The 11511-nt window shown below is 42.7% G+C and overlaps 1 long non-coding RNA gene across 1 annotated transcript; it reads right to left on the bottom strand.

Annotated features, from left to right (window-relative positions):
- Window positions 1-393: 393 nt before the first annotated feature.
- On the bottom strand, window positions 394-7254 carry LOC122465391. The gene is made up of 3 exons (XR_006290198.1): window positions 7201-7254; window positions 1944-2078; window positions 394-600 (listed from the first exon to the last, which is right to left on the bottom strand). It is a non-coding gene; the product is annotated as an uncharacterized LOC122465391 (long non-coding RNA).
- Between the last annotated feature and the right edge of the window lie 4257 nt (window positions 7255-11511).

Below are 11511 nucleotides of genomic sequence, written 5' to 3'. Positions count from 1 at the left end.
GTGGCTACAAGGCATCTTACCATCCTCTGTACAGCAAAGAAAGAAAAGGGATATAATAGCCAAGGTACTTGGAGATGTAGGAGTCAGGCTTGGAGTAATTAATACCATCGACCAGAACTTTCTTGTCAAAAAAATAGGCGATCTAGGGCATGACATTTTGACATTAACTGAGCCATTGTCATAAGCGTTGATGGAGTTAGGGACCACCGAGTTTGATATTGTTCATATCCTCCCTTATTGGCTGGATATACAAGAACAAGACCACCTGCAAGTCTTGGGAGCACTGGGTATTTTGCAATCAAATCTGTCTGAGGCACTGACCTGCATAGAGGCACAACAGTGGTTACTGAATGTGGCAAAATCAATCAATGAGAGATGGTTTGAATGGAAACGTGCCCTTAGAATTAAAAAGAATAATTGGAAGTAATTCCAATGAATTTGAAAAGAAACATCATGAATCGTGGAAACTTGTTAGCTTTACATATTATCCCCACAATGAAACAATCATAGCCCTTGTACTTACCTTAAAATCAGCTGTTGAAGAAGTCATATATACTCTAGTTTCATTGGAAATCTTCACCAACAAATCCCTCATGGTACCTATAGAGGATAGTAAATGGGTACATTTTAAAGGAAAAGAGTATAAACCAGTTAATCTACTGGCTTGTATGGAGCAAAAGGGACTGGGGTATACTTGTACTTTGGGCATATGGGAAGAGGCATGTGTGTCTAAACTCTTTATTGGGGACATGCAATTATGAGTTACACCATCATTCCCTTGAAAATCAGTCAGCCATAGTCCAGGTGGACAAACATATTTGCTTGAGAAGCCTGAGTCCAATGTTTGTAGTAAATAAGTTCTATCATATAGCAAACAACTTTACTATAAATATTTGTTTGTGTCAAGTGTTCAGTTTAACAGGATGTGATATTAACCTAACACTGCGTGATTTAGAGTCCAAAGTTATACAATCTGAATATCGGTTATATAATTATATAGAGCTCATACATATTGGAGCTAACTTAGAAGCTATTAAAAAAACTATTGCATCACAAACAGCTCACCTATTACTTTAAAAACGGAAGGTCTCAAAACCTTGCTCACAGTCCATCATTCAGTTGATAAAATTAAATGAGTCCTCAAAAAGGTGAAGGATGAAACTATTCCATTACATTGGTGGGAAGGTATCTTACCACCAATGCAGGTGAAGCTCATGCCTCCTGGATTGTTATGCTCCACCCAATCATGGTGCTCTTTATAATACAATCCCTTTTAATCATATATGTGGATGCATTAAATGTTTACCTGTGTAAGCTCAGAAAAGGTAGAAAGAAGTCTAAGCAAATTCCTTTTGATATCTCTGTTTTAAATATCTTGTAGATGCTTGCCTGTTATATTATTTGTGAATCCTTTGTGCATTGTTATGTTAATATGTATTGTTATCATTCTACATGGTTTGAGGTTGATTGGGACCTTTTATAATTAGTTAAGTAAAAAGGCCCCAAGGAGGGGATATGTTGGGTGTAAATTGTTAAATTGTTGTTAGTTTATTAAATGTATGTGCATGTTATGCCTAATAATTAGTTTATAAGGATATGGCAGCAATCCAAGATGGAGTCTGGTCTGTCATCTTGTAAACTCCATTTGTGACTCTTTTGTGCCCTGTCGTCATGACCTAGTAACAACTGGATCAAACTGGTTTTTCCCCGCCACTGGGCGATCTCAAGAACATTTTACCTCAGACTGTTTCCCGCCTTTGCTGGGACTATATCATGTTTTCCCACCACAAACTGCATAAAAGGACTGTACTCACAGACAAGTGGTGCAGTCCATCCTAGTGACTGTGCGTGCGTGGTTCAGGTCTTTGCAGCATCAGTGCATCGTTGAAGGATACCACCTTTCCTGAAGCGAAGAGAAAAGAGAAGACAACATTCCACCTTACCTGCTCCTGTTCCTGGGGATGACATCACCAGAGGGTTCTCGGTCCTCTTCTTCCATCCTGGTTGACATCGAGGGACTCTCCAGTGCTCCTCCTTTGTGGGTTCCAATTACCCTGGACTTCGACGCCACAGATGTGCTGATAGTGAGATAATTAGGGTTCTATTAGTTGGGGTTTTATATGGTTATTGCCAGGGTGACTTTGTATTTTGGGCCTGAGCTTCATGCTCCTGTTTTAAGCTGCTGTTTCCCTGTTTATGTTAGTTCCTATAGCTATTGTTTTATTCATGCTCATCCCCTTCCCCTTATTGTACTTATTCCCTCACCACACTTACCTGTTGTTTTTAACTTTACTTATAGTCAGTCTTTATTTCACACACTACACATAGATCTCCCTCCCTCTTCCCTATCTGTGTGCCAGTCCACCGGTGACAGACACGGCAGAGGGCGGGTCTGCTCTTCTGAGTAAAAGGGGCTTGTCTTATCTCTTGATACCTACACCATTATACATATAGAAAAGGAGTATTTGTGGCACCTTAGAGACTAACCAATTTATTTGAGCATAAGCTTTCGTGAGCTACAGCTCACTTCATCGGATAAAGTGAGCTGTAGCTCACGAAAGCTTATGCTCAAATAAATTGGTTAGTCGCTAAGGTGCCACAAATACTCCTTTTCTTTTTGTGAGTACAGACTAACACGGCTGCTACTCTGAAACCTATACATATAGAGTTAGCTTGGCTCCCCTCTGAGGTAACTGTGTCCCAGTGGGGGCCAGCTATGGTCACTCAATTAGGGTGAACTGGAAAGAATGGGGCAGACAATCCCCAGAAAGCTGGTGGATATTCCAATACTTAGATTTACCAAGCTAGCATAAAACAGCTTCTTTATTACCTTACTTGTTACTCAGAAGTCCAAACAATGCAGTTCCCTAAAAGCGATCCAGCCTCAGGCCTCCATCTAGGTACTTAAGTCAAATATGATGATTTCTGAAAATCTTATTTCATCATATAAAAGAAAAGGTTCTACCAAGCCCAAAGGATCGGACACATTACCTCCCTGTTAATGAATGTTTCAGATCTTACCCAAATAAATGCTACAGCCAATTCTTGTGAATTAAACTAAAATTTATTAAAAAACAGAGAAAGAGTGTGGTTAAAAGATCAATATCCATACAGACATGAGTTCAGTCCATTGAGGTTCAGATTCATAGCAGAGATGGTGAGCTTTGTAGTTGCAAAGAGTTCTATGAACTGAATTATAAAGGGTCATAGTCCAATGTCCAAATATCCTATTCAGGGCATAACTGGGACCTCAGTCTTGTGACTCAAACTTCCCCTGATGAAGCTTAAGCAGATCTGAGATGACAGAATCAGGACCCAAGGGTCTTTTTATACAGTGTTCTAGCATCCAGTTGACCACGCAGTCCTGGTTAGTAAACAATGATGTAACCACTTACTTAAACACCACCAGTAATTAGTTACACACATTAACATAGGTCAGTTTATCCATTAGGCAGTCTATCACAGACTTCAGAGACATATAGACAAAGAGACATTATTTTACCGAAGATTCATCTAAACGTTAATATTACATTTTGATCTCTGAATCAATAGTTAGAGTGACAGACAGGAACTGTCCGATTACATGCATAGCACCGAAGATACACACAATTACTATTACCTCTAACTTCTAACATAGGTTTGCATTTCAAAATTCTAGCCTACTTAGCATGCAATGGCCCTAATTAACATTTTTAGCATGTCTTTAAAGGTCGGCTTTGGGTCATTCAGCCTGCAAGCTGTTTAACCCTTTCTGGCCATGAGTTATATTTTGTATAAGATTTGCTGCAATTATATAGCAGTGGTAGCAACAATGGTTGCTGTGGGGAGGGCTCTACTCACTGTAGGTGGTTCTGCCTCCTGGCAGTTCTGGCAGGGGTGATGGAACAACTTTTATAGTGGGTGTGCTGAAAGCCATTGAACCAAACTGTAACTCTCTACATCAGTGGTGGGCAACCTGTGGCCCACCAAGGTAATCCACTGGCAGGCCGCGAGACAGTGTTTACATTGACCGTCTGCACGCACAGCTGCCCACAGCTCCTAGTGGCCACGATTTGCTGTTCCCAGCCAATGGGAGCTGCGGGAAGCAGCGGCCAGCACCCCCCTGCGTCCCGCACCACTTCCTGCCCCTCCCATTGTTTGGGAACGGCGAACAGCTGCCACTGGGAGCTGTGGGTAGCTGTGCCTGCGGACGGTCAATGTAAACACTGTCTCGCAGCCCTCCAGTGGATTACCCTGATGGGCCACAGGTTGCCCACCACTGCTCTACATAATGGAAACCACTTCAAGCCAGAGTGTGCGGCAGCACCCCTAGTTCCAGCACCTATGGGTTCTGGGGATTATCTTTGCAGGGCTGACCCCCTTCACACTCCATCTGTGTTTCTCTCTCTTGGTCTTCAGCTACTTTCTCGCTTCAGTTGCTACTGCTGCCTCTTCATGACTCAGTTCCCTGGTCAGGTCACTCAGCATTCCCCCCTTCTGAGTTCCATGGTATCAAAGTCCCTTCCTGTGAACAGGCTCAGGCAGTCTTTTCATTTCCTGCCCAGATGGTGCCACTTCTTCAGTGGCTGGTAGGGGAACTCAGGCTTACCCTCTACTCTGGGTTCCAGTTCAAGGATCCTTCTCTCTAGTCAGCAGCCACAGTCGCAGTCTGCTCCCTCCTGAAACTTGCAGCCTTTCCCTGAGCGTCTTCCATACCTTCTGTCTCTTCCCACTCCTCTGGGTTTGTCAGCCCAACTCCTGGGAGTAATCAGAGGCTACGTACCTCTATAACCCCCAAACAACCCTTTCTTCTCCTAGGGAGTGACTGCAGACAACTTCTGTCAAGGCTGAATCCCCACTCTGTCACTTTGAGTGCAGAAGGTAGGGGCCTGCAAGGATTTTGAAAATTAATACTTGCCACTCCAGGCTTGTATTAAACTCCCAAGGTTACAGCGTTTCTCTGACCTTGGCTTGGTAAATGCTGCCACCACGCAAATGCAAAAAACCCCCTTTGAATCCAGGAAGGAGCACTTGGGAATTCCTCCCTGTGGGGTATCCTCAAGCCCATTCACCCCCTCCAGGGAAGAGCTGAGAAAGAAAACAACTGAAATTAGCTGTGTCCGCCAGCTAATTAAACAACATATACACAAGCCTCTTAGGACACCAAAAATCCAATCCTATTCTTAAAAAAGGTAAATTTTATTAAAACAAAAAGAAAGAAAATACATCTGGAACTTAGGCTTTTGCTAGATTTTAAAGGAGCAATTCCAAAAATCAAGCACCCAAAATAGCTTTCTTGGGGGTTCAGCTTAGCGGTTACAAGCAAACAAAAGCATCTGTGGTTAGCATAGAGGAGTCCACAAGCCAAAATAAAGAATAAACCTGATTGCATTATCTAAACGTTCCCTATCCCCCAAAGCTTATTACGTCTGTTAGTCTATAAGGTGCCACAGGACTCTTTGCTGCTTGTACAGATCCAGACTAACATGGCTACCCCTCTGATACCTATCCAAATGATTCCTTCTAGGTATGGAAGATAATTTTTCATATCTGGTTCAAACTACACACAGCATTCCTGCTTATAGCATTGCTGCTCTATCCCTGCTTCTCCAGAGAACAAAGGGAAAGTTTCTTTCCCATTTAAAAAAGTTCTAGCCTTCCCATTGGCTCTTTTGGTCAGGTACCCACTCCTTTTCTTTTACCTGTGGGCTTGTTAACACTTTACTGGTAAAGCAAGCCGAGAACAGTTATCAAGAGGAATTTTACAGCTAACTGGCTGGCTGGGTGTCTATGAAAGGGAGCTACCTCCCCTTTCATTTATCACAACTTCCTTACATCCTTCCACGCTATTTCCAGTCTCCTGGATTTATAGAAGCCCTGCCTGTTCCTTCAGAGGTAAGCCTCCTTCTGATTAGCTTCCTCCAGCTTAAATCTCTCCCTTTTGCAGCCTAATTGGCTGATTGGGTGTAGCTGGATTAATTCACTCTTGCATACACCCCATCACAAAGAGATTTTAAAATTTGAGAATCGCAGAGAAGAAAAGCATTTTTTAGGTCACTTCATCCATCTTCCCACAGGCAACATAGATAGTTTTTTAAAGTGTATTTTCAAGTGTTTTGTTCATGTTAAGATGAATGTATGTGAAGCAAGCCTGTCAGAACTGCATAAGCCAAGGGGAGAATGTATGCACTTAAAGGAAAGCTTAGAGACCAGTGGGATATCATTTACTCAACAGCAAAGACTGATATCTTGCCCCTGAAAGGACAAAACACAAACACTTTTTGGCTTTCCTAAGTCTAAGTCCCAAAAGCAAAATTATGAATTGTGGTTTGCTTCAGCCAAGTCCCCCAAGCCACAAATTACAGTGTGGCTCATCTCCTTCAGTATTCAGAGAGGGGAAAAAAGTGGTTCATTCCTAATTTACTTAGATTTAAGTACAATAATAATTTTAAAAAACCCCAACTCTATGAAGGGCTTTAAGCACTCTAATACATCACTGATAGTACAATAAAATCCCAGCAGCATTAATCACTTCAACAGGAATTCAGACAATCATCTCCAGAAACTCCTCTCCACCCCTTCATTGTTCTGGAAAGCATACTCTCAACCCTCTCCAAAAAGCCTATCAAAGCCTACAGATATTTTTGTACCATGCCCAGAAGGTCTTAGCTCCACCCCTCTTCTTATAGGTTTTTCCTCCTGGACTCTTGTTCCCAGACAACTTTTAACTGTCAACATTATATCCATTGCAAGCAGTGGAAGACAATCTCCAATTGATTTCAGTGCAGCAGGATCAGTCCCATGGGGTTCTGTAGGAAGTTAGGGGTAGGTCACAAAGGGAACTTTGACTCAGCAATGCAGCATTAAAAGTGAACGTGCCCTGCTGCTAGGGTGACTGTACATCCTATTTTGACTGGGACAGTCCCTTTTTTAAGCCCTGGCCCGGCTGTCCTGACTTTTTAAAAAAAATTTATTTTTGGCAAAAATGGGCATTTGTCCCATTTGCTCTTGACAACTTTTGGAGTGCGACAGGGGGTGTGGGCTCTGGGCTGGGGCTGAGGGGTTTGCAGTTTAAGAGGGGCTTCGGGCTGAGTCTTGGGCAGGAGATTGGGGTGCAGGTGGGGGTGTGGGGTGCAGGCTTTCAGAAGGAGTTTGGGTGCAAGAGGGGGCTCAGAGCTGGGGTATGGGAGGGGGTGTGGGCTCTGGCTAGCCAGTGCTTACCTCAGGGCAGCTCCCGGAAGCGAACAGCATGTCCCTGCAGCTCCTAGGCTTAGGGGCGGCCAGGTGGCTCTGAGCACTGACCCCGCCTGCAGGCACTGCCCCCGCAGCTCCCTTTGGCTGCGGTTCCTGGCCAATGGGGGCTGCGGAGCCAGCGCTTGGGGTGGGGGCAGTGCGCAGAGCTGCCATGATTGCCCCTGTGCCTAGGGGCCACAAGGACCTGCCGGCTGCTTCTGGGAGCCGCACGGAGCCAGGGCAGGTAGGGAACCTGCCTTAGCCCCGCTGCGCAGCTGACCGGACTTTTGGCCTATTAACATCCTACGAATTGCTTTCAATAGCAACTAGGAGATTGAGGCCAATTCCAGGAGACTCCTGGCCAATCTGGGAGGGTTGGCAACCCTAAATATACTTAGAACACTGGGTATCACTGCAGTGTCTTAACCCTCTGAAATAATTTTTTTTATATCAAAATTTAAGCAGCTTTTACCTAGCTAGAACAACACTTCCCAGAAGGAAGGAAAACAACAGAGTGGCTGAGTCTCCATAGAGGGCTGGATAAACTCCAGGAAAGGGAAGCTTATAAAAAGTACTCTCCTGCTGTGAAATTCTCATTCCATGCTGAAGTCAGTAAAACAGATCAACGTATACGCTTGTGTGTGTATTTAACAAATATTTATTTAGTCTTTGCTGCTGACAGTTACAAGTCTTACCAAATATGTTACCCCTGCTATGTTGAACACTGATACAAAGTCCCATGTTCCAGAAAGAGATAGTAACTTCATGCAGAGGGAGAGGAATTACTGACAAGTCAAACAGGAGGGGAGGTATGACTTCTGACCCTTGATTTGGACTATCCAAGACAGCTTGTTTCAGAAGCATTACTAGCTCTTTATCAGAGATAACAGGATATGCTGAATTCTTAATGGGAAATTACCTCCCTAGTGTAGCTGATATTTCCACAGGGAATTCGAGTAAATCCATTTTAGTTTTGCAAATGTTGAGATTTGTGGCAAATGCCAGTACGCATAGGTTGAAGGTATGCAGCAGTTTAAAACTAAATGGAGTTTTTTTTCTCAGACAACAGCCATATGTCTAATCCCTGGCTCAGAAGGGAGTTGTATATGGGTCTGAAGGGTGGGAAGGCTTTGAGGATTCACCTATCATTTTGCATAAGCATGCCTAAGCCCAGAGGAAAGGTTTGAGTGAATTGTTTGGAAAGCATGAATCTGCCAGATCTGAGGAAGCTAGCTCCCATCGGTACATAAGGGAGTATATATGTATTTTCCTGCCTCATTTAGTCTCTTATAAACATAAGATGGCATGCAATATTTCAAAGACTGATACAAGAAAATGCAAGCCAATGTACTGCTTTATTGGACTGCTTATGATGCATACCCAGGCATATGCCTTGTCAGATGAAGTAGGAGAATGAGCCCTCTAATGTGCTTACTAACTCTTGGTTAGGAACAAGGGAAGCTGTCATAATAAGCATAGATAGATTTTAGGGAAATTAATTTCAATTAGATAATTCTTTCTACTAAAGAGAGAGGCACCTTGACAGGTCCTTCAATTTTTTTTTTTTAAAGATGGTTAAAAGTTGCAGGAGTGCAGGTTCCAAAACTGATTAGGGGATGGAGACGAACTCTGCATTACAAAATGAACAAAGGATGTATAAGGCTACTGGTGTTTCAGATTTGTCAGAATTAATGCTAATAGAACAAACATTGCCTCCTTTAGTCAGATATGGATATCACCATTTGAAACCGGTATAATCACCACAGGGAGAAAATTAAGGAGATTTAACTTTGCTTTTAGGATCCATTTCATTTCAGAAAAATGTACATGAGGATTCAAGCAGTACTTGGAGATTAATAATATGCTAACTAAAATAAAAATAACTAAAGATGTAATTTGAAATGTAGGCAAAATAGTTCTAACAGACTGCTCTGTCAGCACTGAGTGTGGACAAGAGAAATTAACAAATTGAGGAAATAATTAACTTTTATTTTTTTAAATTAGCACAAGCATAATGGAGATGTCATAGTTTTTTTTAAAAAGTAACCAATTAAAAGGGGGAAATTAGTATTATATCCACTGTTACAATTGAAAATTCCGTGCTTGATATTTGCACATTGTCTTTGAAAATGGAGATAAAATTGATAGATTATGAATGGCATATAGACTATGAATTATGTGGGATTTTGTTTCAAGTAGGCACAGCAAAAGCTGGGAAAGCCTCATGCGAAAGATGACATGAAAATCCCAGCGGCTGCTCAGGCTCCTAGAGCAAGGGCTACATTTTCAAAACTCAAGCACTGTTCTCCCTCACCTTTTGAAAAATCTCTGTGTTTTCTAGGGATTTAACTAAGTGCTCAAATGATGATATTTATCTGTATTACAATAGTGCCTAGAAGCCCCGACTGAGATCAGGATTCTATTTTGCTAAATTCAGTACAAATACATAGTGAGACACAGTTCCTGCCGCAAAGAATGTACAGTTTAAAGAGACAAAGATGGGGTGAGAAAAAATAAGAGTAGTATTCCTGTTTTAAAGGGCAGGATTGAGGCATAGAGAGATTAAGCGATTTGCCCACAGCCTCACAAATAGTTTGTGGCACAGTTAGGATTTGAATTCAGACAATAGTCCAATAAATCCCTAGAAACACAACCAAATTGCCACCTCTGAAGATTCTTCAGTACATCTTTAAATGACAGAGTGTATGAAGATAAACTTCAAACATATGACGAAGAAATGTCGAACTACACTGTGACTTCTTGTATCATAGTCCTAACTGAGTGCATCAACACCAAAATACAGTGACCTAGATAAGCTGCAGAGCAGTGGTGGGCAACCTGCAGCCCACGGGCTGCACGCGGCCCGTCAGGGTAATCCACTGATGGGCTGGGCTGTGTGACAGTGTTTACATTGACCATCCGCAGGCACGGCTGCCCGCAGCTCCCAGTGGCTGTGGTGCGCCATTCCCAGCCAATGGGAGCTGTGGGGAGCCATGCCTATGGAAGGTCAATGTAAACACTGTCTTGCGGCCCGCCAGCGGATTACCCTAAGGGGCCGCATGCAGCCCATGGGCCACAGTTTGCCCACCACTGCTATAGAGACTCTGAAGAATAGTTTTTAAATTTTGCAGTTTACTAATGTATATAACAAGTTTGCTTAAATAACATTTTTTCAAAATTGTCTGTTAATATGAGCATGGCCTCCAGACTTTATTGGAATAGAAATAAGAACATTTTAAAACTGCATTGCAACTTACATACAGTGGTTGTGTATATTCAACATCAGGAGGAAGTGGGAAGGAACAGAGAAAATTACTTTTCAGTGGAAGAATTTTTCTGAAAGTAGATTTTCACACTACAAAATTAGTTATTTTAAGCAGAAATCTTAGAAGATTAGCAACTCAGGACTTTTTTAGGAATATGTATTTTGGCCTGGCTTGAATATGAACAAAAATAAAGTGAAGTGGGCATAAGCAGAGGGTAAAGTTTGGAAGATTTCATATTGGGCTTGTTCTTAAATCTTTTTGGTTCAGAAGCTTTCCAGGAAAGTCTGTCTGCTACAACATTCTTCAAAGGGGAGTTCCACATCAGGATTGCAGTGCAGGTCTCACTGCTTTGCAATGTACAAAAATGTAACTAGTCAAAGCTTGGGTTTCACTGTTTTAAATAGGTTTTAGAGTAGCAGCCGTGTTAGTCTGTATCCGCAAAAAGAAAAGGAGGACTTGTGGCACCTTAGAGACTAACAAATTTATTTGAGCATAAGCTTTCGTGAGCTACAGCTCACTTCATCGGAATGCATCCGATACTAGCATTTGGTTTGGTCTAGGCTACTTTTAGTTTACTCCAGTGTGCCTGGCTACTGCTGAGCTTGTGTGTGTGTGTGGGGATGGGGGGGGGGGGGGGAGTGCAGGGGAGAGTTTTCTTCCCACTCTAACAAGAGACACGAATTCTATTGCCTTGTACACTGGGCTGAACAGGAATCAGTGAAACTCCAGATGTCTGAAAAAGTGCCTCTTTACCCCCAAAAGAGAAGCACAAGGCCTACGCAGTCCTAACTGGGATTCTGCCTGACCCATTTGGGTACAAGGTGAAGCCCAATGGCCCCTGAGCAACAGCATGTGGAAAAATTTAGCACTGTGAGGTTGTCCCTGACTCTTGCTAGCAAGCTGCATATATACATACATACGCATGATCCAAGATTGTGCAGGTACGTCACCCATGCCAGGGATTGGGGACCTCCAAAGGGCTTGGATGATTCACAATAGCGGGGTAATCTCTACCCCTTGTCAATAGACCCCT

Source organism: Chelonia mydas, chromosome 4, assembly GCF_015237465.2.
Source record: "Chelonia mydas isolate rCheMyd1 chromosome 4, rCheMyd1.pri.v2, whole genome shotgun sequence".
In the NCBI taxonomy this organism is placed as follows: Eukaryota; Metazoa; Chordata; order Testudines; family Cheloniidae; genus Chelonia; species Chelonia mydas.
This window is presented reverse-complemented; position numbering and strand designations above follow the sequence as displayed.